Source organism: Sminthopsis crassicaudata, chromosome 6, assembly GCF_048593235.1.
Source record: "Sminthopsis crassicaudata isolate SCR6 chromosome 6, ASM4859323v1, whole genome shotgun sequence".
Taxonomy (NCBI): domain Eukaryota; kingdom Metazoa; phylum Chordata; class Mammalia; order Dasyuromorphia; family Dasyuridae; genus Sminthopsis; species Sminthopsis crassicaudata.
Genome location: NC_133622.1, coordinates 28,147,420 through 28,174,848, shown reverse-complemented (window position 1 = coordinate 28,174,848; position 27,429 = coordinate 28,147,420). Strand labels below are relative to the sequence as shown.

The window sequence follows — 27,429 nt, the reverse complement described above, 5'->3', positions numbered from 1 at the left end:
ATATATATAAGGTTCCCATAATTAAGGTTCTTGTATATAAGGTTATTATAATATAATAAGGTTCTTATGTTAAGAACCTTAAAGGGATACAGTGCAGTGTTTGGTCAACCTTTTGGTGATAAAGTGTTTTTTTTTTTTTTTCGTTGCTTATCTGTGATTATTCTCAGGTAGTTGGATTTCTCATGAGTGTAGTTAGTGGAAAGACCGCTGGCTTTGAAGTCCGAAGGAAGAGAACTCTGACATTTTCTGAGAGGCTTTGAAGAAATGAATGACTTCCTCTTTTTAAGCCTCAGTTTCCTCACCTATAAGATCAAGCTTACTGTCTTATTTCCGATCTCACAGCATTGTTGGAAGGAAAATGTTTTTTAAACCTTAAAGTGTTATGGAAAGTTGGACCATGATTATTATTAATTTTGGAGAGAATGCTTTCCAAGACACATGATTAAATTCTAAATAAACTAGGCTTAGCCTATTTTGGCAGGGAACACTCAGAACTTCCTTGGGTAGCTCTTGAATGAATCTTTGCATCATCATTTGCAGTTGTGCTTATATTTGCTTTGTTTGGTTTTGTTCTCTGCCAGTTGGGCCCACAGTTGAATTCCACATGTCTACACTGGGTTGTTTTCTGAGCAAGCCTTGTGGGCTCAAGTCCACCTTTCATGGGAGTCCACTTTTCAAGGAGTCTTCCCTGAAATCCTGTGGAAACTTCTATGCCTTCCAGGGCTGCCTTCCTTTGAAAGGTTCCAGGAAGTTAATCAGCACTTTGCACAAGAAAATATCTGCTTCTTATGGGAAGCACCTAAATGGCTAAAGAGTGTTGGGATTTGTGCTGAAATGAAACAAAGCTGAGATGTACTTCTTCAGCCTTTTTTGAAAACTAAAGATTAAATTAGAAAAATACAGTGCTTTAGGGTCTCAACCATTGGTAGAAGTTTTAGATTTGGATCCTTAGTTTAGGTTCAGGTCAGGGCAATATATATATATATATATATATATATATATATATATATTCTTTTTAAATGCAAGTATGAACTTTTATTTCATTTTTTCCCTCTCTGATTTGCAAATCTTAATTTACTATATAATTGTGAGCTATTATATATATATATATATATATATACATATATATATAATGTCTAACAATTGAAAGTGTTAATTAAATGTTTTTAAGGTAGCAACATTTTCTTTTCTTTTCTCCCTTCCTTCCTTCCTCCCTCCCTCTCTTCCTTCCTCCCTCCCTCTCTTCCTTCCTTCCTTCCCCTTCCATCCTTTCCTTCCCTTTCTTCCTTCCTTTCTTTCCTTCCTTTTCAATAATCCGATCTTTAATCAACCAACAAGCAATTGTGTATTTATCTAAGCTTCTCCAATATGCTAGACACTGTCCTAAGCACTAAAGATACCAAGACATAAGTGAACAGGGAGCTTACCTTCTAATAAGAGACAACATACACACAGATACAGAACTTCATATAATCCATATGTAGAATATATACCGTATATGACATGTAAATTTGCTATTTCCTGGCAACTAAGAACAGTCGCAAACCAGGAAGTGCCTCATGCTATAAAGACATGAAGGTTTTCCAGAAGTCCAAAGATCTGCTAGTTTATCTAAGCCTGAGAACAGGACAGGGAAGAATATGATTTGGCAATGTAGGTTACTCATGAATCTGGTCAGCAGGTTGTCGTCCAGTCAGCATCACCACTTCCAGGAAGGCTACACTCATTGGACACCCTATCTGCCACAGGCTGGGGAATATCAAGGGGAGGAAGGATGCTCTGGGGAGGGTAAAGCCTGGTGTATGGACCAGACCAAGTGGTGTGAGTTTCCCCCCTCTCATCCCATTTCAGTCAGGCAGAAAATGTTGTTACCCATAGCGGGTTGGTATTTGGGGTCTTTTTCTGGAGTTCTCCACAACCATTACTGAAAGGATTCTCAGATACAACCAGGGACTGGCCTCCTGCTTCTGGTCTCTGTCCTGCTGAGGAAAGGGATCCTCAGTTACAGCTGAATGACTTTTGCTCTTAATGACAATTTTCTGGCCACTGAGAGACTTCTCTGGCTAAGGAAAATTCAACCAGTGTTTCAATGTTTCCGTTTCTTCTACTATATACTGAGACTTATAAAGTGCTTTGGAATCCTGGGATGAGGTAATAAGTTGCAGTAAATATATGTTCATATACACATATCACCTTTTACTGAATTTTTGAGGAAAAAAATGTGTTAGTCAAGATGGAATAAAAAAACCTTATGGATATATTTCTTTTTAAAAAGGCATCAAGGGGGGTAGTGTGCTGTAAAGTTTGCTGTCTGCTTATAACTGATCTCATCTTTGTGCATTATCTAAATGAATTTTAAAAATTAATATTATCCATAACATCATGCTTAATTTTTCCCCTCTGGTTACTTAAACGACACACCATGAAATGATATTGTTCTTTGCACATTCTGAAGTAGAACGGAGATTCTCCCAGAGAGAAGAGGGCCATCCTTATCCTCTCTGCTCTCTGTGAGATATCTCAGCAGAAAAGAAGGATACTATTATGTCCTGTTGCTAGGTGCCAGGCCTGTCACATTTGCAAAGAGCCTGGTATAGAAAAGAGCACAGGAGAAGCCAGATTTGAACTATGTAGTCCCAGCTCTGACACATTTAACACTTCTGAGAATCAGTTTTCTCTTCTGTACAATGGGTTTAAAAAGATCTGCTTGAGATAAACACAGGTAATCATAAAATAGAAATCAGAAGAAAGTTTATATTGTTCAAAGAGTCTCACAGTTGGAAGGGACCTCAGGGCATCTAGTCTAATCCATACTAGAACAAGAATGACCTAAGCCAAGGATTTAGATAGCCTTCACTTAGAGACCTTCAGGGAAGGGTAATCCAATACCCTTTTCCCCTAGGCAGACCACTTGATTTTTTTTGGCAGCTCTAATTAATCAGTAAGAACTTTCTTTCCCCTTTGCATCAAGGCTAAATCTGCCTTGTAGTTATTTTCACCCAGATGTAATTCTGCCTACTGGGGACAAGAAGAAAAAAAACTTCTACTCCCTCTTTTATATGACAGCTCTTCAAATATTTGAAGATATTGATCACATATCTTATGCCTTTTTTTTTTTTTTTTTTTCTGGGCGGACATCTTCAGTTCCTTCATGTCATCTCCGTGTGGCCTTCAGCCACTTGGCCTTTTAATTAATTTTAAATATCTTCTGAATACTCAGATTACTTAGCTCAATACTCTAGAAGGAGCATCTCCTTCATTTTGAATAATAATGCTGCCTTCGATCACAATAATTTTTTTCCCTTTTCCTAAGAGTTTATCCTTCCCTCAGTGAAGATCAGCAACTCATCTCTAAAATCTCCTCATAGAAAATTGCCTGTGGAACTGAAGAGTTTAAGGGACTGGTCCATGATGACACAGTCAGTATGATAGAGGTAGAATGCAAACCCAGTCCTTCCTGGTTGACTCCAAAGGAGGCATCCTATCCACTTTGTCATACTGTCTCACTTTACCATTGTGAACCAATTAAAAAAAAAATTATTAGAATAATTCATTGTTTATTTATCTTTGACATTATCATTTGACTTTTCTTTTTAAATTTTGAGTTCCAAATTTTTTTCCTCCCTGCATCTTACATTCATACCCACATCCAATGAGAAGGCAAGCAAAATTATATTAATTTTACACATGAAATCACCCAAAACACTTTCCCAAATTGTAAGAAATGAAATGCCTTCCCAAGAACTCCATTGATTTACTGACTAATCCAGGAAAAGATTTTAATTTACATTCTTGCAAGAGTGGTATCTACACTAGTCGACATGTCCTTGAAATGCAATAAGTACACCTCTATTGTCTATGTACTTCAGAGACACAGGCTATCCTAAGCGCCTGATTCCATCTGTGAGTATGAGTCTGTTGAGGTAACTTCATTAATGCTAATAGCAAAAATGAAGGGTTATAGGTCAAGGATATGAATAATTAGAAAAAGACACTGACCTATTATATCAAAAGAGAAGAAAATCTGAGTGGCCAACAAACAACCTTGTGATAATAAAAGAACCTAATTAAAGAAGTGGGTTCTCTTTAAAAGACTTAGGGGAAAATATGGACAAAAACCACACAGGGCAGATAGAAATGTCCATGGCTTTATGGTTCTTTCACAACAAAAGCCAATTATGTCCTGTGGCAATAAAACACTGGAAACAAAGTAGGTGTCCATCTATTTGACTGAACAAGTTGTAGTTATTTAAACATATCACTATTGTATGGTATAAAAGTGATGAATGTGAAAAAATTAGAGAGAATGGGAAGATATCTGGACGGGTGCAGTTAATTAAATGAAAGCAGAAAAATGATATGCATAATGAATACGACAATGAAATGGAAAGAATAATACATGAAACTAAGTGATGTGTAATTATAATGACCAAATTTGGTCTTGGAGAAAAGTTGAGAATATATCTCTCTTCCCTCATTGCAAAGGTTAGAAAATACATGTGTGGAATATTGTATCCATTTTCAGATATAATTGATACTTTGGATATTTCTTTTTTAATCTTTGTTACAGATGAAGGCCTTTGTTTTTGTTTTTTTTTTTTAAAGATTGACTCATTTTAAAATATCATTTAGGTTTCTCCTCCCTCCCTCCCTCCATTCCTTCCTCCCTTCCTTCCTCCCTCCCTCCCTCCCTCCTTTCCTTCTTTCCTTCCTTCCTTCCTTCCTTCCTCCCTTCCTCCCTTCCTCCCTTCCTCCCTTCCTCCCTTCCTTCCTTCCTTCCTTCCTTCCTTCCTTCCTTCCTTCCTTCCTTCCTTCCTTCCTTTTATCTGTCTGTCTTTCTTTTTCTTCTTTTAGCCCAACTAGGGAGGGTCCAGCAGGTTACTAGATAACAGCTTGACATCGTAGTGTCAAGAAGTCTTGGAATTAGGAAGACTTGTCTTTAAGCCTTGATTGTGACACATAGAAGTTGCATCACCCTGGGCAAGTTATTTGGCTTCCAAACGCCCTCCAATAATTCTCTAGGACTAAGAATTATGGTTGCAGGTCAGAATTCATGAAGGAAAATTCTAAACCTGGAGTTTTCAACACTGACAAAAACATCTGAACAAATCCAAAACAAAGGGTGTATTGGAATTGGCTTCCAAAGAGCTGAGTCACCACATTGATATCTGGGTAGAAGACTACATTAGACTTGGATGCACCCCAGAGGGTCATCATTTTTATAGAAGAAGAATATGAACTTCAGACAAAGTGATTTGCCCAAGTTACTAACACATCTAATGAGCTTCAGAACAAAGTCTTCTTCTAGCTCCCAGTCCAGTACGTCAGACTGAGGTAATGGGTCTCTAGAGGATCCTAGTGCTTTTTGTTCATCTCTGTATTCACTGAGAATAGTAACAATCTTGGTTAAAAAAAAAAAAAATTCTCATATATACGCAAATAAATACCTATCGCAGCACTTCTTGCACATTCCGAATGGCCCGTGGCTCATTGATTAGGAAATGACTGGACACATTGTGGCATGGATAAACATGTGGGAATAGGGTTTGGAAATGGAGTTGTGATTTCCTTGGTAAAGTAATAAGTTCTTGGGTGAGAAAATCCCCTCTCCCATGCAGTACTCAGCACCTCTGCAGCTGGGTGTCACAATGAATAGTGATGGGTCAGGACTAAGAAGACTCATCTTCATGAGTTCAAATCTGGCCTTTGGCACTTAATAGCTATGTGATATGGGCAAGTAACATGATGACTGTCTGACTCAGTGGCCTTATCTGTAAATTGCAAAGGAGGAAAGAATAAGAATTTATATAGACTACTAAGTACTAGGCACTGTGTTAAAGTGTCTTACAAATGTTATCTCATTTGATCTTTACAATAACTTCATGCAATGGGCATGATTATTATCCCCATTTTATTATAATGTCCATTACTTATTATCCAAATTTAAGTGATAATAACACCTATTTCCCATAGTTGCCTTGAGGATAAAATCAGATAATATTTGCAAACTTTAATGTTATATAAATGTTAGTTATAGTTAGTTTTTTTTTTTTGTTACTAGAGCCCATTGGGGTAGGGGCTATAGCTGGAAATTGCTGTGATATTAAAACAAAATGGAAATAACACAACCTAGAATTTTAAAGACTATATAAACGATCTAGAAGGAGCTAAGAAATCTCATCAAATTTGACAAGCAAACTCCCATGAATGGTTACAGTCTCTTCCCAAGCAAAATGAATATGAATTATGTGAGTGACTGCATAAGTGCTGAAGTGGACTTGGCTTTTCTTTTGATTTTGTACAAGAAAATGAATAGAATTAACTCTTGGACTCACTTTATAAAGAAACAGTAAAGCCCTCTCTCCCTGTGACTTCTTATTTCCCCCAGATGTTATAAACACACAAATGTTATTGTGTATGTACCCTTTAAAGCTTGCCAAAACCAATGTGTTGGATGGAGCTGAATGCTTCAAGCAGGTGGCGAGCCAGCCACTGTGACCGACCTCTTGTTCTCTGAAATCAAGTGAAACACAGCCAGGGGAGCACAGGCCTTTGTGGAAGAAATGTCACACTAGTGACTGAGAGAGTGCCGGAGTTCAGACATCCGCCTGATTCAAATCCCTTCCTTTTGTTGACACGTGGAAACTAAAGTGTAGAGAAGGGAAATGACTGATCCAAGTGCAGAACCGACATCCTCTGATCTCTCACCCCATGGACCCTGAGCTTCCCCACTTCTTTTGTATAAATTGCACAAAGGATTTCTCAGATGGATGCAAGAGAGTCTCATATACAAACATGAGAGAAAGAGAGAGAGAGACAGAGAGACAGAGAGAGACCCAGAGAGATAGACACACAGAGAGACAAAAACATGGAGAGAGAGACAGAAAGAGGAAGAGGGAAAGAGAGAGGATATAGACAGAGAAAGATTGAGAGAGAGAGACAGAGACAGATACACACAGAGATACAGAGAGAGAGAGAGAGAGGGAGAGAGAGAGAGAGAGAAATAGAGAGAAACCGAGAGAGAAAAAGAGAGAAGAGAGACAAAGAGACAGTGAGATACAGAGAGAGACTGAGACAGAGAGAGATACACACATATACAGAGACACATACAGAGATACATAGACAGAGGGAGAGGGCGAAGAAAAGAGAGGGGGCAACAGAGACACATAGAGATAGAAAGAGACACACATATAGACATACAGAGACAGTGAGATACACAGAGAGACAGAGGCACACATATAGACACACAGACAGAGACACACACACAGAGAGAGAGAGAGAGAGGAGAGAGAGGGAGAGGCAGGGGGGGGGGTAGAAGAAGGGGGAGAGACACACAGAGAGGCAGGGAGAAAAGCAGAGATTCACAGAGAGAAAGAGAGGGAGAGATGGAGGGGGAGAGAAAGAGACACATAGACACAGAAGCACATAGACAGACAGGTAAAGACAGAGAAAAAGACAAAGATCCAAGTTCTGCACTTTACAGAGGAGGAAATCTCAGCCCAGATTGCTTCTGACCTCTTCAAGATCACACAGATACTAAGTGGTAGAAACAGACATTAAATAACATTTTCTGCCTCCAAATCCAGTGTTCTTTCTACTGCACCACACTGTCCTATGCCAGTCAGTCTTTGCAAAAATGGTATTAGGCTTTTCTAATGGCTCCCTGGGTCTTTGAACAATGAAGGCATGTTGCATCATCATCCTACTTCTTCACCCCAACCTGTGTCCCCCTACGAGGAAGAAGTCAGGCTCTCAAAGGAGCTGGCCATCTCTTGCTAAAAGAGGAATTGCAATGGCTAAGTGGAGAGAGATCACAGAGGTGGATGTTGGGGGAGGCAGGAAGGACAGGGAGGGAGAGGGAAAACCTGTGAAGTGGGAGGAAATTGCCCTCCAAGCCATTTATTTCTCCCACTCAGAGGTTTATCCCTGTAGGATTAAAAGCAAAATACAACAATTGGCACTGCCCAGGCTTTGCCAACAACTGGGATGTTTCCTTTTTGTCTCCCTAGCACCTAGGCCAGTGCCCGGGAAGGGGCCGGCTAAAGGCTGATTGCTGTTTCGGGGTTTTTCTTGAATTGCAGCTTTGAGTGGCAATGGTGCATTTGTAGGGTGTTTGTTTCCTTTGTTTTCAAACAATCCCTTATTGATGTTTTTAGCCTTCTTTTTTAATGTCTAGTTGTACACAGTATAATTATGCCCTTAATAAGGGCAAATTAACTCATTTTGTTTCATCCCAAGTCTGAGAAAAATGATTAATGAGTGGATAATTGTTACTTGTCTTTGGAAAAAGCCCACAACAAAACAAAACTGGTTTTTTTTCTTTCGATAGGATTGTAGAGGGAATGACATTATAATTTTAGATAGTGTAGTCATTAAGAAATTACTCTGAACACTTAGCATGAGCATCTCCACCTTATCTAGCCTTCATTTTTTTTTCTTTTCTGGAAGTCTTATCTCTGGGTTTTCCATGTTCAGAAGTGGTAATAGATGGGAGTAGAGGCAAGAGTGAAGTAATAATACTCAGGCAGGGCCCAGAGCCCAGAGCCCAAAGCTGGAGTTAGGAGAGCTAAACTCTCTACTCAGTTCTGCACCAACTGGTTGGGAATGATTATGAAAGTTACTTTTGCCCTGTAATGGTTTCCTGATCTATAAAACTAGCATGATAATAACAATAACAGCAATAATAACAATAATAATAATAATAACAATACTTCTATCAACATATCAAAAATTCATCATGATTGGCTGCAAGGCATCTGTGCCTTGGCCTTGGTATTTATTTGGACTTTACGAGTTGTGGCCAAATGAATTCATTACCCAGTAACCAACGCTCTGATAATGAGTCTCTGTACACATGGCTTGGGGTCTTTGAAGGGTGGACGTTCAAGTCTACCTGTTGACCAGGACATGAATGAAATCTCTTTACCTGAAGTAGGAACTAGCAGGCCTGAGGATAAGTGGTGCAGTGGGTAGATTGCTAGGTCTGGAACCAGTGAGACTCAACTTTGTGAGTTCACGTGTGACCTTAGGCAAGTCATACAATTTTTGTCTGTTTCTTTAACTGTAATATAAGCTGGAGAAGGAAATGGCACACTACTCCAATTTTTGTGAAGAAAATCCCAAATGGGCTCATAAAGAGTCAGACGTGACCGAACAATAACAGAAAACACCTACCAATAGCCCACATTTGATGACATAGGAAACTTTTGAGAATCAGAGTCCCCTCCATATCATGAGTAGAATTTTAATCTCCCTAAGGTTATTGCAACAGCTTGGGACACATTCAAAGAAAATAAACAGAATAGTACCTGCCCTCACAGAACTTACAGTCTAATGAGGAAGACAACATGCAAACAACTATGTACATGTAAGACAGAGAGAGTATAAATGGGAGATAATCCCAGAGGGAAAGGACTGTCAGTCAGAAGGGGAGACCATGAAAAGAATCTGTAGGATTTGTAAGTGTGCACTTATACATATAATATATGTAAAATCTATATAATTTGATATTTCAAAAAATAGATGATTTTATATATATATATACACATATACATACATATATATACACACACACACACATATATATAAATATGTGTGTGTGTATGTGTGTGTATGTATGTATTCTGCAAAGCAGTGTGCTCCTGTCTAATTTTTCAGTGTATTTAGGAGGAGCCTTATCCCTCATTTTAGATCTATCATTCAAATTCTAAATCCCTATTAAATTTCTTGTTCTTGAGGGTGCTGAATTCCCTCTCTCTTTTTCACTCTATTAAAACCTGGATTTCTTTTTCTATACAAATGTTCTCCGAAATTTAATCAGCAAAACAGTTTTGAGCACATACCTACAATGTATGTATGTGTGGGTGTATGTATAGACACATATATTTACTTGTACATTATATTAATGCACTACAGAACATATTATATATCTTCTTAAACATATATGCAATAGACATTAAAAGTTGTAATAAAAATGAAGTAAGGGATATTAAAATATTTTATAGGGATTAAATATTTTGTTCTCATGCATTAATGTTAATACAAAAACTGACAATGAGTGAGAACAATGTATTTGAATGTGTTCCATTATTTTTAAAATTTGATTTAACACTATGTAATATAGTGATTTGAAATTTAGATTCTTTCAGAGTTTGATTTTAATGGGAAGAGTTGAAATCTACAGTCTCTGCTTTATTACTATTATTATTTTATTACTATCAAACAATTAAGTAGACAATGTATAGAATGCTATAGTAGCTTCTGGGAAGATTTTTTTTTAATTGATCAATTTTTAACATTCATTTTTGTAAAGATTTTGAGTTCCATTTTTTTTTCTCCCTCCCTCCCTTGTCCTCCCTTTCCCCAAGACAGCAAGCAATTTGATATAGCCTATAATTTCTTAAGATATTTCACCATGGTAAATGAATTGCCATGATTTGAGTGGAGGTTCCAGTATCTCTCCATATGTTAAGAATTAGCAAAACAATTTATTTTTAATTTCTTCTTAAAATTATTTTTCTACCTGTTTTTATTTTATTCTATTTTTATTATTCTTTTATTTTTTACAAATCTTAAATTGAAAGGGACTTTCGAGATCATCAAGTCCAATCCTCTGATTATACAGATGAAGAAATTGAAGCTGAATTGACTTGATCAATTCTGATTTTTTTGGCTTTGAATATAACTCTAAACAAAATATTACAATTAGTACAGATTATAATACTCTTTCCACACCCCAATTTTCCCTAGTAAAATCCAAGTTTCATTGATTTGAACATAGCGCCTATTTATCTTAAATTGTTTTTTCTTTAATCAAAAGGTTAAAGTGCTTTATGTCTTATACTTTGGGGGGGTGGGTGATTTATCAGGGCCCTTTAGTAGTTGCTCAAATTACCTTGACTTTAGGTGATTCCCACAAGAATAAGGTAGAGAGGTGGGCACCCAGCATAATTTTTTTTTTTTTTTTTTTTTTTTTTTTGCATGTCCAGGGAGGTTTGCTTATTTATCAGCTAAAATCAACAGAACCACCACACCTTTGCTTCCTGGAATGTAATGCGGAAACATGTTTTGCAAAAAACTCAGACTAAATTGAAATAGACTTGAGTGACAGAGTGACTGAAAATGTTCCTGACAAACTTTACATTCTGTTGTTCGTGGAAAGAGGCAAGGTGCGGAAGTTATTCTGGAGGAATAGAAGGAAATAAGTTCGGAAAATGAAGCTCTTTGCTTAGTCAAGTGAACTAAAATGAGCTAACCACATTCTTACTCAGCTTGAAATGCTAATGATTTCAGATGTAAAGTGTGCTCCTCACGAAGATCTGGAGAAAATCCCCCTTGGTCAGGCCATAGCAGGCCAAGTGGAAAGCTTAACTGGCTTCTCTTGCTAACTATTTAGTGATTTAACTGTGGAGAGTCCCAGAAATGGAACTTAGTGCCCCATTAGCCGTGGGAGGTCATGTTGGCACACTGCAGCAGAATGACTTCTATTAGCTGTGACTCCCTGCCACTGTTGTATGTGGAGGTTGGAGAGTTTCCTGGTTCTTTTGGATTACAAACAATGCCTTTGGATCACAGGAGCATAGCTTTAGGACTGCAAGGAAACTTAGAAGTCAATTATTCCAATCTCTCAGTTTCACAGTAAAGAAAAATGAGATCCAGAGAACTTGAATGATGTATCCAATCACAGAGAGAGCAGCAGTATGGGATTCCAGAAAGCTCCTCTTTCTCCAACTCCACATCGTTGACCATTAAAACTGAAAACTCTTCCTCACAAGCATTTATGAGGTCTTTAACTTCTACACCTTTTTTTTTTTTAAAATGTTAAAGCTAAGACAATATACATTTGGTGGCTGAATTGGCAGAAAAATACGTAAACATTCAGTATGTTAAAAAAAAAAAATCTCTCTTTTGCAGGGAGAAGGATACAAGTTGTTCATCCTCACATTTAGAGACTGGAATTTTGATGATAATTGGCTGCATTGACAGAATAACATTTAATATTCATCTGTGCTTAAAAAATCTCCTTTTTGGGAAGGAAGAAGGATACAACTTAGTCATCCTCATATTTAGAGACTGGAATTTTGATGGCAATTGGCTTTTTGGGGAGCTGTTGTTAGGGTTTTTGAGGATGCTATAGGACTATTTGTTACTACTAACCTCCAATTACTGTCAGAAAGGCTAGGCCCTCAATAATCCTAGGAAATGCCAATCCCCCTTTCCTCATTTTCTCCAAGGCCCTGGGTTACTACATCACTAGAAGACTTCTTATAAGAGTTTCTAGGTTACAAATGCTATCCTATTCACATGATGATAATCCAAAGAAGGTTAGTGGGCTTCTTACCTACACTAAATATAGAAGACATGCTCAGAGTTACTGACATGGAACATTTCTAAGCAGCCCAATATCTGGAAGGTTTCTAAGAAATAGTGGAGGAATGAACTATTTCTCATATTTCAAAGAAGAAAATAACAAAAATAAGCTAGATGCAGTCAGATAGGTTATTATTATTACATCATATTTTATATAAATAGTAATCATTAGATCATCATATATACAAATTATCACATATACATTAGATCATATATATATATAAATATATAATTATGATTAGATCATATTCATCAGAAGTAATTACTTCCTAACATGGAATCTAGTAAACTACAGGTCTCTAGCAGTAGGAAGGCAGGTTGGCGCTTTCTATTTTGGCCTTTTTTCCTGTTTTTTAGTTGTCCCCCCCCCCCACCTAAAATCAAAGGACAAATAATAATAGTGGTGAGGGATGGCTGACAGAAAAAACAGAAAAACAAAAACCAAAACCAAAACCACACTTGGTTAACAATTTTAAAAAATCTGCAAACAGAGGTACTAAAGATAGCAAACATTTTCTTTTACAGTTGTGTTATTTCCATCAAAGACTTCATGATAACATTATGAAACAGCCAGCACTCACCAAACGTGCAATAACGAGTTTATTTTATTTTTTTGTGGCTGTCACATTTATTGTTACCCTTCTTTCTTTCTAATTAATTTCAGTGTAACAGGAGAGGGGGGCAGAAACAAGGGTTGTCATATTTCTTCCAAAAAGAGATGGTAGAGGAATGGGTCAGTTCATTCTAGTCTTCCCAGTGATGAAAATTAGGAGGCTGGAATTATAATTCCTTTTAAGGATTATAAAATCTTGGAGTTTTTAAAGTATCTTCTGCTTTGAATACTACAAGGAACGAACACTTACTATCTCAAGGTTTCTACAAATAATAGATGTCGAAGAAGGACTACTTTGAATTTACTGGATATTTTGTATAAAACACCATCTCCACTAGATTTTCATTGATTCCAGGGAGGGATGCAAAAATAGCATTAAATCAGTAGCATAAAGAGAGAGATAAAAACCCAATGAGAAGTAAATACATATGTGGACCACTAGGTGGCGCAGTGGATAGAGTGCTGGGCTTAGAATTTGGAAGATGCATTTTTTTAGTTTCAAATCTGGCTTCAGACACTAGCTGTATGCTCTTGGGCAAGTCACTTAACCCCTGTTTGCCCTAGTTTCCTTATCTACATAATGAGCTGGAGAAGGAAATGGCAAACCACTGTCGGTATCTTTGCCAAGAAAACCTCAAGCAGGAGCAACAGTAACATTTACATTTATAGCATCAACAATAATGTATCTCACTTTTTAAAGGGTGAAAGAATACATTGTGACCCTTCAGATAAAAATAATAACATGTTATTTTATGCTGCCTCAAAGTTTGCAAAGCAGTTGATGGGATCTCCTTTGATCCTCAGGACAGTCCAATCAAGAACTGCTTTACTTTATTACTTTACTACTAAGAGGAGATTGAGGCAGGGTAAAGATAAGAGATTTGACCAAGTTTAAACAGATAACAAAAGCCTAAGGGAAGATTTGAACTCAGATTTTCCTTGCTCCCAATCCAGCTCTCTCCAGTTGCCTTCGGAAGAATCCATTATAAGGCAGTTAACAGAATGGCTCAAGGGATTGCTTTAATGTTTAAATATGTCAAAGCTTTTTGAGACTGTCTTTTCATTTGTAAAATGAAGGGATTAGATTGGATTACCTCTAAAATACCTACAGCTGGTTTTAAATCCTAGATCTTATAGTATAATTCTATACATTTAAGGAAACATAATTTAGAATGTAAAAACACTTTTTAGAATATCCAAAGTTAATGATATAATTTTTACATGCACATAATTTATGGAAAATTGAAATGGGTAAAGCATTTTTTTTCAATATCATTGTGTCAATTTTTAAGCACCTTAAAAGTAAAAAATATCTTTTTTGATGACACATCATCTGGTTCAGACTCAGATTTGAGATCTGGCATTTTATATCATTGCATTTGACTAAAATTCAAGCAATTTGGATTAAAAGCAACTACATGTAGTAAATAAAGTTATTTCTTGACTTAGTTCATTTTGCAAATTTATCAAATGTTAATTTCCTTTTAAAATGACAAAGAAGCCCCTGGAGATCAAAATCTCTTAGTGTTCCAGAAAAGCAGGTGATGATTCTTAGATCATTCTTAGCTCTCAAGCTAAGGTGATTTTTGATACTTTTTTCAAGATCTCAAAATTTTCTATATTTTTTCACATTTCATTTGGGAAAGTTCAAAAACTAGCTCTCCAGCACAGAACCATTATGCTTGCTCAGAAAACATGGAAGTTTTTTTTCTTTTAAAATGATACGTAAATATCCTAACAACCTGAAAAGATATTTGTGGTGGGGTTTTAAATATTGAAATTTGAGATTCTTAGCAGACATAATGCAAAATCAGTCTGGGACTGAAACTTCTCTTCTCCAGCCAGTCATGGAATCTGCCTGAGATACACATTTATCTTTTTGAAATTTCTTGATTTGGGGCAGGTTTTCTGGGAAAGGCTTACCTCCTCAAGGGAACCTCAGCAGAGCTTCTGCCTGGCCTCCTTCCTGGGAGAGCCTGGGATGGGGTGGGGGCTCTCTTACATCCCAGGTAGAAGGAGGCTCCCAAGGTGCTGCAAACTGCGTGCAAGGGAGGAAACTGGTCTGTAGCTGGCCTCTCTTGGGTGGGGTCCTGCCTGTAGGATGTGTGGCCAGCTGCTGAAGGCTTGAACACACCTAGCCCTCAATAAATCAGACCTGCCCCAGAGGTGCCAAGATTACACAGTGAAAGCCAGAGAAACAACAAGTTCTTTTCTCTCCAGGTGAGGACATGCGTAAGAAGCTGAGAGATGCTTTCAGGGATGGGCTGAGAATAGCAAGGCTCACGTGGATGCTGAGGAGCTCCGTGAAGTCAAGTTAGGTTTTTGAGGACTGTGTGAGAGACCTTGAGCTTTCTGAAATTGGTAAAGGAAGCAAGGCAAGTGGCAAAAAAAGCTAAAGAGAAACCAACTGGAACCAAGTCAATCAATGGCACAAATGGTATTTGTATTCTCTGACTCATTAAACAATCTATAACTTAGAAGAAAAGAAAAAAAAAAAAAATATAACTTAGAAGATAATTTGGGGTGGGGGTGGATATCAGTGTATGGCCAGTCAGCTAATTGTTGTAGTAGTTCATGTCCTATTTTTCATGACCCAAAGTGAGGTTTTCTTGGCAAAGATATTGGAATGGCTTTGCCATTTCCTTCTTCAGTAGATTAAGGTGAATGGGTTACACGTGATTTGTTTAGGGTCACAAAGCTAGTAAGTGCCTGAGGCTGGATTTGAACTCAGGAAGATGAGCCTTCCTGACTGTGACATCTAAGTTAACTCTATGTCTTCATTTCTCTCCCAGCAGAGTGCTGGATTTGGAGTGAGGGAGCCCTGGGTTTGAATCCTGCCTTAGATGCTTATGTGAAACTGGGCAAATCAGTTTCCTTATTTGTAAAATGGGGTGCATTATAGAAGTCTTCCAGTACAGGGTTGCTTTGTGAATCAATCAGTACCATTTATTAAACACACTAAGTCCTAGGGATAAAAAAAAAAGGGGGGGGGGAAGTTATTGCCCTCATGCAGCTTACAATCTAATGGATCAGATGACATAATTTATGTAAAATACTTTGTAAATCAACACCTAATAATTGGGAATTATTATTATCATTCTTTATTTCAAGCCCTTTATGCAAGCTCTCATAACCTCCTAGCTGAACTCTCAAAGATTTAATTATCATCCCTTGCTGAACTCTCAAAGATTTAATTATCATCCCTATTGATAAATGACCCCAGGTTTACATATCCAACTCTCATCTCCTTCCAGGTTCTAAAGCAACATTACTAGCTTCTTGTTAACTCAGATTGGAATTCTTATCTTTCTCTTAAACTTGTTCCTCTTCTGAACTTTCCATTTTCCATTAATGGTTTTATTGAACCATCTTTCCAGCTATTCAGGTTTTCAAACTCTTGTTATCCTTTACTTCTTACCCTATGAGTTGCCAATGAGTTGCCAATCTTGTTTTAATTTCTTTACCACGGCTCACATCCATTCACTCTCCCCACAAATAAAATCTGTTGACAGTTCAGAATCTCATCACCTAGACCATTATCAGGCATTATCTTGCCTGAACTATTCCAATAGACTTTCTAATCTTTTCCCAATCTAGTCTACTATCTACACAACAGATTGGGCTTTCCCCTATTCCCTTTCAATAAACTGTATTACTTCCTTTAGCTGTTTCCCATCTAGACCAATGTTTATATTCCCATCATTATTAGATATTCCTACCCCCCTAGTACTCTATGGTCCAAATGAACAGATCTTGCAATCCCTCATAAGCAATACTCTATCTGTCATCTCTAGGCCTTTCAATATCTGGAGTACATACTGGATCCCCTCTCATCTGAATACTCAGCATCCCTGGTTTCATTAAAGATTCAGCTCAATTACCAGCTTCTGCATGAGACCTTCTGATTTTTGGTCAACCTAGGAAGGTCTGGTTCTAATCACAGGAGATAAAGGACAAATCAAGGTGTTAAACTACTCACAGAGGTGAAATGTGGATACAATTTCTTTGATTGAATAGGAAGGAGCCCACTGACAGAGAAATGATTTGCTGTATCTCTGACGGCCCCTGAAAAGTCTGAAACTTTCTAGTTCTGCAGAAAGTCTATGGCAGGAACCAAAAATGGAGGAAGAACTCATGGGCTGCTTAGAGTTGGGAAGCAAGGGCAATCACTGGAATATATTAGGTGCATAATATGCAGAAGCAAATGAGCAAAAGATTGTTTCTTCCCAAGGATAGAAGCTTGGATATTTAGCCCAATCATAGATCATACTAGAGGAGGTAAAAATGAGATGACAAATTGCCATCACTATAGGACCTTTACCTATCTGGTACTTTTCAAATAAAGTCCTGGACAAGGTCTTAAAGCCCACATCATAACCAATATCCTCAAATGAATCAAATAAAATGTGATATTATTATAATCGCTATTTCTACTACTAGTACTTAGAAGCCAGGTGGCTCAGTGAACAGAGTGCTGGGCCTGAAATGAGGGAGACCTGAATTCAAATCTGGCTTTAGCCACTTACTAGCCATGTAATACTGGGCAAGTCACTTAACCCTATCTGCCTCAGTTTCCTCATCTGTAAAATGAGAGAAGGAAATGATAAACAGCTCCAAAATCTTTACCAGGAAAATCCCCAATGGGGGTCATGACTGAAACAACTGAAAAACACATGAATATTTCTATACAACAAAATAGCAACTACTCTCATCTACTAAGCAGTGAGCTTTAAAACCCTTCTCTTCTCCTTTTTCTTTCCTTTCCTTTTTTCCCTCTGTCTCTTTGTCTCAGGTAGAAGTCACTACTGATGTAGTTGTGCATGCTATTAAATATGTATGTATTAATAGAGTTTGTACTTCTTAATTCTTATTAAAGGAAGCACAAGAACATTTCCTCCTTAGAGTCTATATATGTCATTTTCTAGTCTCCATGCAGTCTTTAGTTACAAATGCCCCTGGGAACACTTCAGCCCAGTAGCTGTGAAGAATTTTTAAGGAATAAAAATTTAATTGCTCCTGAGACAATCTAATAAGTATTTGCTTTCCTTGAAAGAACGTGATTTATAATGCATTAAAGATCTGGAAACTGTTTTAGCAGAACATGGATCACAGATGCTAACACTGATGAGCATATTATTCTCTGACATTTGTAAACATGCCTTTGACTTGCTTGACTGTGCATAATGCAATGACAAGGGACTTGGAAGAGTAAGTGATGGGGTGAACTCCTTAGTATGTAGATTTAACATTTTTCTTACTGTCTTTTGGTTTTTGCACCAGTGATTTTCCCTTACCACACCCTAAACTCCATCAACGATTTTGTCCTTGAAATAAAAACCCCCAAAGCAAACATTTCAGCAAAGTCAAATAACATAGCTATTCCATCTGACAAGACTTACGGCATTCCACATTTGTGGCTCCCGTGATGGAGGGGAAAGTGTTTCATTATCAATTCTCCAGGACTGAGATTGCTTATTACAGTTCAACAGAGTCTCCACTCTTTTTAGTGTGATCATTTACATTAGTGTAGTGATGGCTATTGTTACTATAGTAACTATATATATTCTCTTGGCTATGCTTGCTTTTCTCTGTGTCATTCCATCTCAATGACTTTAAGGTACTTTTTAAATCTACCTATAAGGCAGCTAGGTAGCATAGTGGATAGAGCCCTGGAGCTGAAGTCAGGAAAATATGAGTTCAAATCCAGCCTCCTCAACTTACTAGTTCTGTGATCCTAGGCAAAGTTCCTTAATCTCTACCGCAATTTTCTCAACTAAAAAGGGGATAATACCACCAAGTTGTTCTGAGGATCAAATGAAATGATTATGTGAAAAGCACTTGACCCAGCACCTAGAACATAATGAAAAGTGCTCAATAACTGTTTGTTTCCCCACTATGTTCCTAAATTTCCTTACATATTTCTCTGAACTCCTCATATTCATCATTTTTAGTGGAACAACAATTTCATTCTAGTCACCTACCATAATTTAGTCATTTCTCAATCAACAAGTTCTTCTTTCCCCTCCAAGTTTCCATTATCATGAAGAGTGCTTCTATGACTATTTCATTTTATATATGGGATTTTTATTCTGTCGTTAGTCTCTTAAATTCATAAAGTGCCTTGCAAACTTCAATTCACTAAATAAATACTATTACGTTGTCATCATCACCATCATCATCAATCAGGTATATTTCTAGTAATAGATTTGTGGGGCCAAAGGATATAAACAGTAACTTATTTTATGATCATAGATTGAATTAGAAGGTACCTCTGTAGCCATTTATTCCAACCTTCTTATTTTATATATGAAAGAAGATAAAGTGAATTGCTTAATTCCCAGAGTAGTAGGATAATTTATAGTTCTCCCAATGTTGCATGTGTTCTTGATGTTTCACAGCTCTCTCTATGATAAGTATTTTTGTTGTTTTCATTCCACTTTGATGGATACATGGTAAAATCTCAGAGTTGCTTTAATTTGCATTTCTCTTATTTAAATTTATTAACATTGAAATTGCATCATGATTTGTCTAACCAGACATGGGGCAAAATATCAGGAATTTAAATCCTGTTTGGGACTTTACTATTCATGTAGAATTTGGTCTTAGTTTGGTTGTAAAATTAGGCTAGTAAACCATTTGGATCACTATTATCTGGACTTATTCATTTGAGAGAAAAATTTTCTTACTTATTTGAAATGATGGGTAAATGATGGCTCTTTTTAAAAAAAGTTTTTCCGTTGAAATTCAAACATATTATATTATGCTAAATAATATTTATAAGTGGTGAGTGAATAATATCTTTATTATATGGATAAATATCATCTAATATCTAGCTAGGATTACAAGGAAAGAATGTAGCAGAAATGTCCCCAAATCTACTTACCTCCTCAACTTCTGGTCTAATACTTTATTTGCTCTTATACATTGTGTACTTGATTACTTTGAATGATTAAGCATATGATAGTGAATAAGATGTTTTAATTGCTAGAGAGTTCTCTTAAATGCTATACATACATATATACACACACCTAAAAGCAATATCTAAGAGAAATATTTAAATTGAATAAACTCCAACCTTTCTTTGATTGTTCAAAAGACACTTCTTACAGACTTTCAAGGAAATCCTCCATAATATGGCTTCATCAATTATCCCGCTCTCTCTTCTGCCTTCAATCTCTTTCCTTTGTCTAACAATATACTTTTGCCTACACACTTGCCCAAATTATCAATTGACAAGCATTTATTAAGCACCTATATGCCTAATGTTGTGTTAAGCACTAACAACATCCCTTCACTCTGATTATTTTGTGAGTACAATTCTTTTTCCCTCTTTCCTTTGGCCATAAAATTTTTCAAAAGATGCAACTCCCATACTTAGCTCATCATTCTACTGAAATTGCTCCATCAAAGATCCCTAATGAGTTCTTAACTGCTTAATCTAATTTACTTTGTACTCATCTTTCTTGATTGTATTGAGAGGCCGGATCCTCTTTATCATCTACCTCTCCTTGAATCTCCTGCCTTCGCTTCCATGACTTCATACTAACTGGCTTCTAGGTTTCATTATTTACTCTTCTTCTTTGTGCTTAGGAATTCACAAAATTCTCCATCTCCTAATGCTCTCTATCTCTTGTTTGATCCTAGATTCTTTCCTTATCCACAGATCTAAGAGGTAAACTATCCCATGCTGCCCAAATTTGCTTATGATGTCACCTGTTATGTCTAAATCATGTACCTATTTTGACCTTATCTTGGTGTATAGTGTGAGATATTGGTCTATACCTAATTTCTGCCAGTTTCCCAGTCCTCCAATTCACTAAATGTTGGGAATGACCTAAGGTTCTGTCCTTGCCCTTCTGTTATCTTGCTAATGATTTTGTTTCCTTTCATAGATTCATCTATTATCTTCATGCAGATTATTCCTAAATAGATATTATTGTTGGTCTTAAATGGATATTATTGTTGGTCCTAAATGGATATTATTGTTGGAATAATTCCAGGAGCAAAGGCAGAATGATGAATACAGGGGCAGAGTAGCAGATGGTTAAAACTGGAAGGGGCCTTAAGGGGACTTCTCATTTTACAAATGAGGAACCTGAAGCTCAGGGAATTTAAATGATTTGATCAGGTAGTAAGTGCCAGAGTCACAATTCAAAGCCAGGTCCTCTGATTATGTTGATTATTCAGGGATCTTTTTAAAATATAATTTTGAATTATATTTTATTATATATATATATATGATATATATCATTATATTATATTAATATAAATTATTACATTATATATTATAATATATTAACATATATTGTATATAAATATAAATTAAATTCATGGGGTGTGTTCATTAAATTAATTCAGAACTTTAAAATTATATTTTAAAATTCTGAATTAATTTAATGAATACACCCCATGAATATTTTAATATACAAAGTAGAACAGAAACAATATTTCTATATAAGTATTTTTAAAATACAATAAATTTAACATTACTTTCAGTTATCCTGTTTAACTGTGCTTCAATGATCTTTTCCTTTTCTTATGTTTTTGATCCCTCTCACCTCCAATCCTCAATATAATGAAAATAAAAAAAACCCCACAATTCTTATGACAAATGAGCATTGTCAAGCAAAAAAATTTTGCACATCCAAAAATTTATGTTTCATTCTTGGTTCCTCACCCAGTTAGGAAGTTCTCCACAGTTTCTTTCCATTGTACTTACTATTGAGATTATCATATCTTTCTATATTTCTCTTCAATCCTTCAAATCTGCATCTTCTCAACAGTGTAGTACAGTCTACCCATCCGAATCACATCTCTCCTACTGCTTATTAGGTGGTTATCAAGAACTGATAAGGACCAAAATAATCAATTGCCCTTTGGGATAACTTGGTGATAACCTCAGAACTTTGCTAAGGAGCTCTATAGTCAGACAACAGACAACAGAGGCTTTTGAAGCCTTTCCAGTTTGGTTTGTACAGCCAGACCTTGACAAATGAAGTTAGTAGTAGAAGAAATTATATATTTAAAATTAATTTAGGAGAGATAGTTACTAGAAAAAAGCCCACTCAGAGTAACAGCTGTGTGTTTGTTTACATTGCTTTATCTCTCTTGGATTCATTTTTATTCAGCTAAAAATGAGGAAATAGGATTCCTTGATCCCTAAGTTTTTTTGTAGTTCTGAAAATTTTTTATTCTTTGTTTACCCCCTAATTATTGTATCATATTATACTATTATAACAGCTTATATTATATTATTGTACTATATTACATCATTATAATCTTTATATTGTTCTATTATAATAGCTTATATGATTAAAATATTATTATATATTATACTACTATAATGGCTTATTTCCATACAAATAAAGAGACTCATTCATTTTGTAGGGCTCAGCTACAGAACATCCCTAATTAATTTGATCTACTATGTATTTCTTCATACATATACAAAATATACTTAACACTAGTTAGTGTTCTCCACACTCACTATAAGTTGTTAGAGATATAAGCTAATGATTTTTGGGGGAAAAAAAAGAAAGAGAAATGGTACACAACCCCCTGAAAAGTTGTCCAAACTCTGTAAACATCTACTATCTATTACATGCAAACTAAAATGACTCTGAAATAGCATCGTATAGCTACCAAATTATCAGATATTAAAAATACATGTAGGTGTCAAAGCTGCTGGAACTATGGAGAAACAGATTTCCTTTTACTTTGCCAGTGAAAGTTTATGTGAATTGGTGTGATTGGGTTATAAAATACTGATATAAACTTCTTCAGGGACTATTTTCTAAGGATGTTACAATCAAGGGGAAAAAAAAACCCTAACTGTACAAAATTATTCTTTCATTTTTATTTTTGTGATAGTAAAAATCTGGCAACAACTCACTTGCTCAGTGACTGGTAAGTGGCTGGACAAGTTGTGGCTTATGAATACTAATTCTATATCTATAATATGTGTATTACAGACAATTAGATGATACAATGGATAGAACTTTGGACTTGGGAGTCAGGAAAAGCTGACTTTGAATTCTGCCTCAGACACTTGCCAGTTCTGTGACTCTTGGCAAATCACTTAACTTCTGAGATTTACTTTATCTGTAAAATGACACCTACCTCAAGCAATTCTGTGAAGATTACGTGAGGTAATATATGGAAATGCTCTGTAAATAACTGTAAATGTTGGCTATTATTATATGAAAAAAATATGCAGTGATAGAGTAAAAAATAAGTTACAAAATGATATAAAAACTGAAAAGGGTATAAAGAACAACAATAATAGCAGCAGCAAAAAAAATACAGGAAACTTCAAACAGAAAAAGAGTTTGGAGAAGGATATGGAAACTGAACCTTTTGTTATCATCTTATTAAAATCAACAGATCCCTTTTTTTTTTTTCCCCAAACAAACTGCATATAATGAGGCTTTGTGTTTCAAGTAGGACCATTTATTATTCTGGTTTATGTATTTGAAATGTTTTTGGTTCACAGCTACCGAATTGCTTGGAACAAAAAGTAAAATAAAATGTTCTCCCACTAATAGCAGTTACTATTTTGGATTCCATATGAAATAGAATTTTAAAACATAAACATTTGTCAGAAAGACATTAGTTTAAGTTTTTCTACCCTCCCCCACACAAGGTTGGCTGTGATCTGGTTAGGGGATTAAAGTTCAGCAAAGTTCCTGCCAGTTTAGACTCTGGCCTGTGATGTACAGCCTATTGAAAAGTTAATATTTATCTTATCTCAGAGAGTTCAGCTCAGCTTGAAATCACAGTGAAAAGAAGAGAAAATGCTAAAGAGTTCTGTGGGAAGGGGTAAATGTTAAATGTGTTGCAATAGCAGTGTGTTTGAGGCTTCTTTACAGAAGTAGGGGGAAAATGTTCTTCTATAAGCTTTAAAATTCACAGCAACTTTAGAGATTATCTCATCTAATTTTAAATGTTTTTAATTTAAATTTTTAATTTTTCTCAATCTCACAGTTTTTACAGATAAAGAAACAGAGGCCCCAAGTGAAATGACTTGCTTATTTCCTGTTATAAAGCCAGGATTCAAATCTTCTGATTTCAAATACAGTTTTTTCCTTTTTTTTTTCCCCTAGCAAAAAATTCACTATAATGAAATTTGAAGTGAGGTAGTTTCCCCCAAGTCTAGCATTACCCTTTTAAGTGAAAAAGCAGTCAAAAAAATCTTGCAAAATAAGTTTCACAATCTGTTTTGTAACCTTGGTCTTATCCTCAACGTCTCACTCTTATTCCTCCATATATACAATTAATGACCAAATCTTGTGTTTAGACTTCTGCAATGTCTTCTGCATCTTCCATGTTTTTCTCTCCTCCCACTTTCACCATTCTAGTTTCAGAGGCCCTCAATGGGGCTCTAGCCAGGGCAATTGTACTAACTTTTGACTCCCTCCACTTCAATCTATTTTCCCCACAGCTGTCAAAGTGATTTCCTAAAGCTTAGGTTTGAGACGTCTGACCTTCATAAGCATCAGTGCTTCCTTTTTACCTCTAGGATTAAAAAAAAATACTCTTTGTTTTGTTTTTATAACCTTATTCTCTTTGGCCCCAATCTATCTTTCCATTTTCATTCATAACTCCATCCATGCACTGTATGATCTAGTCAAACTGGCTTTATTTTGCCTCGTGGTTGTCTCTGTCCACGGAGGTAGGACCTCTGTGCCTTTGCATTGGGTGACCTTTTTGCTAAGAGCACCTTCCCTCTACATTTGTGCTTCTTATCCATCACTAGTTTTCTTTAGGGCTCAGTTCAAGTGTCATATTTTAATGAAGTCTTTACTGACCTCCTAATGCTTTTCTCTATTTAATAATCCAACTCTAAATCTAGATATGTTGATCCCTCAAATTATTGTTTCTTGCTTATTTATTTTGTTATGCCTATATATGTACATATCACTTCCCCCATAGAACTGAAACTTCAAACAGGGACTGTTTGACTTTTGTCTTTTTCATTTCTACCGATTTATAAAATACTTGGCATTCACTAGGTGCCTAATAAATGTTGACTGATTGAGAGAAAAACATCCAAGAAGAGAGAATTTTGAAAGGGTGTTGGAAGACTCTGGGATTCTGGGAACACACTAATCTAATGTGAACTTGGACACAGTTATTTCTCTAAAATGGCTTTAATTCATGTTGGTAAAAAGATAATAATTTATTCTAAATCAATATGGATCAATTCGCTTCAAACACTATTGGCAGCAATTTCAGAGACAGGTATAGTTAAAGTATTATCCCCATTTTACAGATGAGAAAATGGAACTTTTAGAAAAGTTTTCTTGTATATAACTTTGTTATGCAGTTGTTTATTACACAGGGTAGATGATACTGAACTTTTCATGCTATTTTTATCATATTTTGACCACTGTGGATTTTGACACAGATCTGGGATTCTTGTACCAATGCTCCCCATATCATTGACAACTCTTCTGCCATCATACAAGAGGAAAAAGTCTTAAAGAAAATGAGAAAAAAAAATGAATAGGGAAGAGGAAGTCATAAATTTAGTATATATATATATATATATATATATAAAACTCTTAGAATAGTATTATTCCCCCTAAACTATCAAATATTTTCTATTTAGCTATCTTGTATATATTGATTAATGTTCATGTTTTCTCTCTTATTTGAAATATAAAAGCTTCTTGAAGGCAAGATTTATTTATTTATTTTTTATTTTCAATTTGTATCCTCAGAATTTTATACAGGGCCTAACCCCATAGAAAATGCTTAATAAATGCTTACTGGTTAAGTTATTGATAGAAGAATCAGAGACCATGACTATAAGTCATATGAATAAATTTATGATTTTCACCTTTAATAAAAAGAATACTTTAGAACAAATGTTAAAATGGCAAGTTACTGAGAAGAATTAACATTTTTGTGACTGGGGGCAATATTATTATATTCAGCAATCTATTATCACTTTTTTCTATTTTTAAAAAAAAGTTTTCAACATTTATTTCGATAAGGTTTTTCTTTTTTCTTTTTCCTCTTTCCTTCCTTCCTTCCTTTTTTACTTTTTCTATTTAAAGGTAAACTCCAAATTGTCATTTAGTCTTACAATCAGCTGTAAGGATACTGGTGTGTCATTCAACCTCTATGACCTTCAGTTTTCTTGTCTATAAAAAAGGGAAACAAATTTCCCTACTTAATAATGTATTGTAAGAAGACCCAAGATGGACTTTGGAAGTGTGTGTGCATGGGAAGATTTCGACAACTGCATCAGGGTTTGTGGAATAAGTAGAGCAATTCTTTGTAGCAATGAAGCAATAAGGCTGAAAAAGTGATGAAAAAGCCAGCCTGGAGAGCTTTGTATGCCAGGGATACAGTATATTCAAATATAACATGTATTTGAAAGCATTAAATTATGTAACAAATATACATTAAAAGCCTCTACTAATAGCAGTATATGTAAAAGGTTTTCTAGAATCGAATCCTGTCCTGAGAGAACCGGTCAGTTTTGTCACTGAGTCTTCTTGAATACATAAATACTCTGTTTCTTTTGGACAACTAGAAGTGGATATACAGGAGGACTTTTTGTTTCCTTTCTGAGAGACTTAATTTTGCTTTGTGAGAAGAAATCACACAAAAACAAGTATAATGTGTGGCTCTTGCCATGCTTTGCTAAGGATCCCAGTGTCATACATATTCCATCCATTTCAATTAAGGAAAAAAAGATTTATATACATAAAATTTCATATATTTTATATATATATATATATATATATATATATACATATACATATATATGTATATAATCTTAGAATTTTACTTCACTATACACACAGGTGTGTATGTGTGTGATGTGTATGTAGTTAAGTAAAAATCTAAAAAAAGATTCACACTGAAGACATCCCTTCAAGTCTCACAATGATTAGAATCCATTATGACTTTTTAAAAGTTAACATCAAGTTTCATGTTATCCTGGTATCCAGGCAAAGGTCATCTGACAAAGGTTGTCCAGCTCAGAGCAGTAAGCAGAAATATTTTTTCGCCTGGGACGAGTGGCACAAAATGTGCCCAGGAAACATGGCACAAAACATATATTTAAATGCTTTGAGGCAGCCTGAGAGGGCTTGGGGGAAGGGTGGTGGCAAGGACAGATGGACCAGAGAGAAGTTTACCTGTGGGTAGCTGCTAGAGGTGGGAGGAGAAAGAAATGGCAACAGCCCAGCTTAGTATTCTAAATAATTATTCTTGCTAACTAGACACACAGCTCAGTTACTTCTAGGCTGGGCTGGATTGCAAAGGCTTGCCTTTGCATTTGACTGCTTTAAAGCTTAGGAAATCATGTCTAGATATAACTCGTGACATCTTTGTGGCCACAGGCCACATATAGCTCTGATGCTCCCTCCGCTACTTGATTCAAGATAAAATAATTGGCCCACAGTCATCACAGCTGGACAGTGTCAGAATCA

The 27,429-nt window shown here is 35.9% G+C and overlaps 1 protein-coding gene across 3 annotated transcripts in view; it reads right to left on the bottom strand.

Annotated features, from left to right (window-relative positions):
* PGCKA1 (PDCD10 and GCKIII kinases associated 1) overlaps positions 1-27,429 on the bottom strand; it is an 87,565-nt gene that overhangs the window by 29,836 nt on the left and 30,300 nt on the right. Inside the window, exon 1 of one of the 3 annotated variants that reach the window (XM_074274734.1) lies at positions 14,906-15,325. The exons of the other annotated variants lie outside the window; for them this stretch is intronic. The gene's annotated coding sequence lies outside the window, so the exon portion shown is untranslated. Of the gene's footprint in view, positions 1-14,905; positions 15,326-27,429 lie in introns of those variants that run through there. 3 annotated transcript variants of the gene reach the window in all.